Raw genomic sequence first — 7891 nt, 5'->3', positions numbered from 1 at the left:
TATTATTATATATAGATATTATTTCATAACCTTTTTAAAAAATAAATATGCTAGGCTCTCTTCGTGCAGCAGCTCCCCCAGTTTGTTTTGCCATTCAGTCTGTGTGGTTTTGAGTGCGGCGCTCAGGCTCTTCCCCACCATTAAGCCTTATTTACCCTGCTTCAGCTGGAAAGGATCTGCTGGCTTCTGTTAGCCGCCTGAGCTCTATTGAAGTGCTGAGTGAGAAATGGACTTTGTTCAGGTAGTCACTTTGTTTTCATGCTGATAATATTCATTTAAGGCCGGGTTTCTTTCCCCCTCAGATCCAGGAGCAGAGAGAATGCGGGGGAAAATTAGCTTCCTTGCCAGGCTTTATTGATTTTATGCTGTTGATAAAGTGGCTTGCGTAATATACTTAATTCCAGGAGTTTGAGTTTATCTTCCTACCTTTTACTGCTCAGGCTGGGGCCTTTGATTCAGAGAGGCTATTAGCAGGCCCTTATTCTATGATACAGGCAGCTACTTTACAGCATCCAGGCTCATAATGAATACAGGACGTTTCTGTACTTGGAAATTGTGATGAGGAGCATCATCAGTATATACTGTACTGTGCATAAAGCTGAGAAAATGATCTGTAAAGCTGTTAATCTGGGCAGTGTTTGTTAAAATAAGTTAAAAATAAGTTTGTAAGTTTAACCATTATAAATCTGTCCTGGAGGAAGTCCATCCAAACCTACTTCATCTAATCAGTCTTTCTTTAAATTAAATCAGGTGCTGCTGATGAAATGAACATATCGCTGCTGTTGCAAGAAAACCTTCTTCAAAATGGTTTTAAAGTTTAAAAACTTTACAGGAGAAGGAAAAAACATACTTCACTTTTAATGTAAGTCAATGCAACCAGAGTCATTTTTGGCCATTTCTTTTGGTCCATTCTTCATGAAATTTACACACAATGTAACGAACAATAGGCGTTTTTAAATTATGTCAAAAACTGAAAAACGACAAAAATGGAGACACAAGGTTTTCTTCTGACAGCAGTGACATATATGTTCAGGCTGTTTAGAAGAATGCAGTTTAAAGAACACAGGTTTCATGTATGTTTATAATATATATCATAACATCATCAGTATATACAGTACTGTGCAGATGTCTGAGAAAATCATCTGTGAAGCTGTTTATCTGGGCAGTAATTGTTTATCTGTTGTAGAAAATACACGAAACAATCCATTGTTCTGTGCGTAAGTTAGTTTAACCATTCCAAGTCTCTGTCCTGGAGGAAGTCCAGCACTTAATTTATCTCTACAATTTTTCTTTAAATTAAGTCAGGTGCTGCTGATAGAACTGAATTAATCCATATGATGGCAGTGAGAAGTCAGGGACCAACAATTATACAAATGTGTATTTTTGTGTCTATCTATCTATCTATCTATCTATATATATATATATATATATATATATATATATATATATATATATATATATATACCATTTTCCAACCATATTTATATATATATCTATATCTACCTACATCTATCTATCTATCTATCTATCTAGCACTGTACCTGTAAATTACTAATACAAACATCATGAGATTTTGCATGTCTTCTCTGTCTGCTCTCTTTGGCATGTGCAATATAACGTATATTAAAAAAGAAGTCAGAAAGCAATGTGATAAATAAGTAGGGAGGAACAATATTACTGGAATCATTTCAGTATCAGCACTTTAAAAATTTGACTGATGTTTAGATATGACTGATATTTCACGCCAATATTTGATGATGTATGCATTGAACTGTGGAAGAGTAGAATATTTAGGTGACTCCACTAAAATATCTGCATTTTATTCATTTTACTGCATGGAATAAAAGTTATTTCTCTATAATGTTAATTAAGGTAGACCTCGTCCCAGTTTATGCATTTTATAAATGTTTATTTCGCATATTGATGCATCCCTATAAATAAGTATATCATCAACATATTATTCTCATGGCTGGGGTTAGAGAGCACATCTGCTTTTATGTGAAGATGATCACAGTGTTTTTATTGCTGCTATTCTCTACAGAGTTTTATTAAACATTGGTAAAATTCATAGCGTTTCTCTAAGAGTCTTATAGCAAATACGTTTACTAGTTTGCTAATCTAATAATCTATTATAGATTATTACAAAACCGAAAGAGTACTACAAGAAATGACACTATTCTAGATTATTGCAGAAATTTTAAATAGTACTAATATTATTATTATTATTTTTTTTTTAGATAGATGCGAATGTCTTCATTCTCATTTCTCACTTTATGTATCAGGTTGGGAAAATCTAGTCATCTAGTCAAGGCCTAGCACATCTTGTCATTCTGAGAGAGGAAAAAAAAAAGAAAAAAAAAGCGAATGGTAAGAAAACACAGCCTCCATCCGAGTCAAATATGAGGCCTATCTCAAGGATTTTCTTTCACGGGTGGCTTAGGAGGTTGTGTCATCTTGTCGAGGCTCACCTATCTCTAGTACATTACCAAATGCTCTAATTTCCTTGGCGAGTCTGATGTTTATTGTGCGGCTGAAATTGAAAATGGCTGGTAATGGAGCAAGCTTCACAGCCCCCTGGACCAATTCTGAATCTAAATTACTTGCTTCTTTTCAGTGGCATCGACTGAGGAGAGCTTTGTGCGCCTCGTACCTAATCAACCCCCAGCGTGACCCCGAATCCGCCAGCCCTCTTGGATTAATGATAAAATCCTTGGTTCAAACAATTATTCGACCCGAAATGGCTGTCCATTTTACTCGGAAAATTAAAGAATGTGAAATTATTTTTTTTTTCTCAAGACTCAGCATGTTGTAGAGCAGCACTTATTTTTGATCTCTGCCCCATAAACTCTTCATTTTCTTCTTCTAAAGGTGTTTTTTTTAGCATAATGTCGCAGACCTCTTGCCTGCCTATTACAGAGCGTGACAGAACGGGCCGGCCGTCTGTCTGAATCCGCAGGGAAAAGTACGGAATCTGCGCTTCCTTTCATCAACCCTCACTCTCAGTCAAAGGTACTGAAAAAAAGGAAGAAGTTTCTTGGGGTTAAACTCAAATGACACTAATTAGGCCACGCTTGTGTGCGGTTTACCTTTCCTCTCATAGACAACAGTGTTTGGGCTATTTCTATATTGCTGCATTTACAGTTTACCACACTGATTTTGTACCACCTATAAAAGAAAAGCATTAAAAGTGAACAGATCTGCTCTGTTTCCCTCCGCTTCTCACTTCAGTGTCACATTTTAGGCCGTTTCTTTGAGAAACTGTCTATGCTGCCTTCAGCATGCTGGTTTAAGAGCAGTAGGTTTTCATTCTTGGCTAATTCTAATGACTCAGTCTGAAATAAAGCATTATGTAAGCAGAGAGATTATAAGAGAGATTCTCATGTTTTTCTCGCCGGAGCCGCCAGACGGGGGCGCTCTGCAATGCTCAACCAGTAATAGTAACGTTTAAATGTGATTTAACCTACAACTCCACACTGTTAATCACAACTACAGAGAAAGGAAAGACAGAAAGACGGCCGCAGTGATGCTGCGGTGTTTCTATAACAGGAGAGAATATATAGGCTTCTTTATGTTTCCCCCGAGAGCTGCTGCTGAATTGAGGAGGCGGATTTAAAACCATCAATTGTCTCCTCATTTTTCTCTGTGGAGGGAGAACATGGGCTGCCAGTGCTGAGGAAAGACCTGACTGATCAGGCGAAGATATATATATATATATATATATATATATATATATATATATATATATATATATATATATATATACACACACACATTTATATATGCTTAATCCATATATCTGGAGCTAATGCATGGCCAAAATCAGTAAGAATGTAAACGACTGATGTTACAGTGGTCTGTTTATACCTGTATGCATATGTTGTTGTTGTTTTCTAAATGTTAATAAGTTTACATGCCCTCTACACAGAACACCTTCTGCACATTTTAAGGCACAAGTACTGTTTATTTTTTTTCCCCCAGCAAATAAATAGAAATTGTGCATTAAAATGTGCAGAAAATACCAGTCCCAAAATGCATTACACTTTCATGAGTTTTCTTTTTTTTCATCTATATTGCTGGCAGTGGGCTTTGTATACACAAGAAATATCAATGTCATAGTATGATTAATAACATCCTTTCAATATCACAATTTCTCACTGGAAAAATAAAAAACATGTATATATATATTTTTTTTTTTCATAAATTAATGACAAAATGTATACATACACACAAAATTATTTTTGTGTACCAAAATTAAATAAGAATAAACTCTTGCTATATAAACTTTGAAATTCAATAATAATTCAAATATAATATAATTATATATTTAAAAAATCTCTCTATATATCTATAGAGATAGATTGATTACACACACACACACACACACACACACACACACACACACACACACACATATATATATACATATATATGTATATTTTTTTTATTTTTTAATTGCTGAATCACAGCAGCAACAAAGCTGTACAAATCACTTAAATATATATAAAGAGGAGCTATACCTTTTTATGTCATCTATACAAATGTGCGCTTGATTGGCTGTGAATATATATCTACACACACATGTTTATATATGTGTATATATATATACATGTAAAAACGTTTATAGCTCCTTTTAATATATATTAATATGATTTGTACAGCTTTTTTGCTGCTGTGACTGCAGTTTCTGTCAGCATGAAAGAGTATCTATCTATCTATCTACCTATCTATCTATCTATCTATCTATCTATCTATCTATCTATCTATTAAATGCTGTGTTATGGAAGAAGAGAGGTGAACTGTTGAGCATTGAGGCCTCAGAAAGCGCTCGGCGTTGTTAAAGAGAAAGAAAAGAAAAGAGAAGAAAAAAGCGCATTGCCATGGAAACAGCTTCAGTGTGGTACAGGATGGGGGGAATAATTAGCGACGTCTCTCCAAACCGTCGTCTCGTTAGCACAGAACTCTCACTGAGCTCCATTAGGAGCGTGTATACAGCGGCGTACGGAGCACTACGGTGATTATCCTAAATCTGTATTATAAAACAAGCAGGAATAGGCCAGCACTCTGCGCCTAATGGCCTTTCAGATTATTAATATCACTCATTATGCACTCCTAATGACTGAAGAGGCATATACATCGATATTTATTTTCACCTTTTCATATGAGTGCTCTAACAAGAGAGAGACTGTCTGATAAAAACACACAGAAGTTTATTATTTTTGTGTAATGGCGTCTGTAGAGCTGCAGCAGATCCATCTGTATTGATCATATACAATCTGCTAGGTATGGCCTTCATTCTCCATCCAGGTCTCATCTGCTGTGTTTTTCTTTCAGAAAGCCACCAAACTGTGATGAATGGCTAAATATAAAGTTCTGACTATTGAAAAAACTAGTATTGTTGAACGATTTATTATTTCGTGACCAGACGTTTCTGAGGACACGCAAAATATTTACTAGCTCTTTAGGATCGCTGTTAAGAGAGAGGTTTATGAACCCTGGAGAAATCCAGTAAGGAGCTTTTCATAAGCTATCCCTCTCCAGCACGTCGCTCCATTCACTTGTTGATCTGCGTATGCTGGAGATTTTAGAGCTTCATAAGAACATGATTTTAGCTCTGCTGGACTGAAGGGCATCTCTGTTGTTCAGTTTATGCTCAGAGTGTTACAGTTGAGTGACATGGGTGACATTTTATACTCAGAAAACAAAATAAATTGTCAAATTGTAATCATACCACACATTTCTGTTCAGTCTAATAGAGGAGAGTCAGCATATTGCTACTGTCGGAACGAAACCTTGTATCTCCAAAATGGTAACTTTACAGGAGAAGGAAAAAACATACTTTACTTTTAATGTAAGTCAATGGAGCCAGAGATTTTTCCAAGTAATTTTTGGCCATTTCTTTTCGTCCATTCATCATGAAATTTATATACAACATAAAGGACAACATGCCTTTTCAAATTATGTCAAAAACTGAAAATCAACAAAAATGGAGATATGAGGTTTTGTCTCAACAGCAGCAATATATAGATTTATATAGACTGTCTGAATGCAGTTACAATTAAAAGGCCCATACCGTACACTTTTCTAGCATTTTTATTTTTTTCCCACAGGTCCACATATAACATTTGTGTGCCTTTATGTACTGAAAACAGTCATAATTCATTTTTACATGCCCATTTTTCAACCTCTCTTTATCCCTTAGAATTACACAGGTTTTTGTTACATTGCCTTTAAGGCTAATAGATGTAAATGAGCTCTGTTCTGATCAGTTATGCCTCATTTTAGGAAAACAAGCCAGGCTGAAACACTCCTTATAACTTCAGTGTGAGTGGGTGGAGCTTAACTGCTGAGTGCTGAATACACGTAAGCAAATTGGTTTCGTGACCTCACAAAAACAATGAAATTGGCTGGAAATTTTGCAGCTTAGTTTCAATATATGGGCTGTATGTACTGAGCAGTGGGCTTTGAACATGTAAAGGGCCCATATTCTACATCACCATTTCCCAACCTCTCTTCATCCGTTTATCCCACAGAGTTAAACAAGCTGTGCCTTTAAAGACGAATATATGTAAATGAGCTCTGTTCTGATTGGCAGACTTGTATTGTGTCCCATTCAAAAAGCAATCCAGGCTGAACCTCTCAGTGTTAATGGGCGAGGCTGAACTGCTGCAGCTTGAATAGGCAGGTAAATGTAAATGTGTTTGTTTTTGTGACATGACAAAAATAATGAATTCAGTACTGACTGTTTTTGCAGCTTACTTTCCATATCCACACTTTAAAGGTCCAACTCATATAAAAAAAACGAGGAAAATTCAATTTTCCATGATATAGACCCTTTAACTTTGTTTACATACTACATCAAGATATTTAATTTTAAAAAAAGTTAGGTATAATCAGTTTTCCACAATATGGGTCCTTTAATGTTGAGATTTTTTTCAGTTTATAAGCCACACAACCCACTGACAGTGTAGAGAATAGGAATATGTAGTTTTTGTACTTCCAATAGTTTAAATTAGAAATCATTCAAAGAGGATCATTTGAACTAATTTAGTTAAGTCAAGCTGGAAGATATCAGCCTCTATAGCTATTAGCAGAGAGAAATACACATTAATATCGGCCATGTAAGCCTAAATACTGAATGCACTGAATGCAATGAATGAAAATGCAAGTAATAAAATGCATTACATCAACATAATTACTGCCAGAAGTGAACTGAAAGGCGACATTTTGTTGATGTGTTTCATTTATGTGGAAATAATGCACACATTTGAATCAAGTAAACTGAATTCAGCACTTTTTTTCACTGTAAATAAGTAAATAAATAAATAAATAAATAAATAAATGCATTTCTTATAGTAATTGTGGTTGAATTTAGATCCTTTTTCCTCCTCTCCTGCTCTGCTGTGGTGACGGTGGAGGCAGAGGAGGACAACCACGTGGTCAGAAAGGCAGTTTCCCTCATTATGCAGCTGAAACAATAGTATGTTCATGGCTGCACTAATTATTATTCTGAGAATGTACCAATTTGTTACTTCCAGAGTGACAGTCAGCCCGGGCATTGAAAGGGGCAGCGTGCCAGCCATCGCAGTCAAGTGAAAGGAGCCCTTTCATTCAGGCTAGTGGGACAGGAATGACCCTTTCGTAAATGTGGGCAGGAGAAGGGCCGCCTGCCAGCTTCACCAGGCGGCTACCGAGCTTCATCAGTCAGCCTGTTAAAGCTTGGGCCAGTTACTGTCACTGCCAGCCTGAGGGATAACGGCCAGCGTTGCTAGGTTTGCTAGGTTAGCGGAGGCACACGGGGTCAGACGAGTTTCTCCCCACAGATCAACTCTTTGTTACAGTTTTCATGGGACTGGGACGTTAGAGTGGCCGCATTTTTTTATTTATGTATAAA

Source organism: Colossoma macropomum, unplaced genomic scaffold (assembly GCF_904425465.1).
Source record: "Colossoma macropomum unplaced genomic scaffold, Colossoma_macropomum, whole genome shotgun sequence".
Classification (NCBI taxonomy): Eukaryota; Metazoa; Chordata; class Actinopteri; order Characiformes; family Serrasalmidae; genus Colossoma; species Colossoma macropomum.
Note: the sequence above shows the minus strand (reverse complement) of the source record.